The sequence below is a fragment of the Phalaenopsis equestris genome, unplaced genomic scaffold, assembly GCF_001263595.1.
Source record: "Phalaenopsis equestris unplaced genomic scaffold, ASM126359v1 Scaffold000511, whole genome shotgun sequence".
NCBI classification, from domain to species: domain Eukaryota; kingdom Viridiplantae; phylum Streptophyta; class Magnoliopsida; order Asparagales; family Orchidaceae; genus Phalaenopsis; species Phalaenopsis equestris.
In genome coordinates this window covers 487390-488200 of record NW_018164951.1, presented here as the reverse complement: position 1 = coordinate 488200, position 811 = coordinate 487390, and the positions used below count along the sequence as shown (strand labels likewise).

At 54.7% G+C, this 811-nt stretch overlaps 1 pseudogene; it reads right to left on the bottom strand.

Annotated features, from left to right (window-relative positions):
• LOC110028475 overlaps nt 1–799 on the bottom strand; it is a 4831-nt pseudogene extending 4032 nt beyond the window's left edge.
• Nucleotides 800–811: the final 12 nt, after the last annotated feature.

The following is an 811-nucleotide window of genomic DNA, read 5'->3' as shown; positions in this document are numbered from 1 at the left end:
CAGCAGGAGAGATCTTGCATTCTTTCAACGCGGTTGAAAAGAACTCCTTCGGGTTTCGCGGAGACGAAGCAGTTGCAGTCGCTGAAGGATAGTATAAACCTTCCTGCTCTTCTTCCGACTCCTTGTTCCATAATCCTATGTAAAGACTACCGTCGGCCCACCGGAATCTACCGGAGCCAACGGGCCTACCTGCTTCCCAGCCGCCGTCGAACCTGTTTCCGCTTGACCATGTAAATGAACCCTTTCCATGAATAACTCCGTCTTGCCATTGCCCTGAATACTCGTTCCCGTTGGTCCACAGATACCTCCCGTGCCCGTCGGGCACACCAGACCGCCATTCTCCGTCATAGTAGTCGCCATTGGAGTACGATTTAGTCCCAAAACCATGGCGATGGTTCATCGACCAAGTTCCTTTATAAGTATCCCCCAATGAACCTATGTAAGTGCCGTAACCATCCATGAACCCAGCTTTGAACTCGCCTTCGTAAGTCGAACCAGAAGGCCACGAGAACTTGCCCTGACCAGTGGTGACGCCTCGTCGCCATTCTCCTTCGTACATGCATCCGTCAATCCAGAGATACTTTCCTATGCCGTGAGGGATTCCGGCGGAGGACCATTGGCCGGTGTAAAAATCGCCGTTTGGGAGCAGTTGCTCGGCGTAGTGGAGGTCGCCGATGAGGTCGGAGGAAGAGGAGGAGGAGGATTCGGGAGTGGCGGTGGTGGTAGTGTTGGGATCAGAGGAATCGTCGTCGTCGGGGGCAACGGACATGGGGGAGAATATGAAGCCGCGGCGCCGGCGGCCGAAACCCTT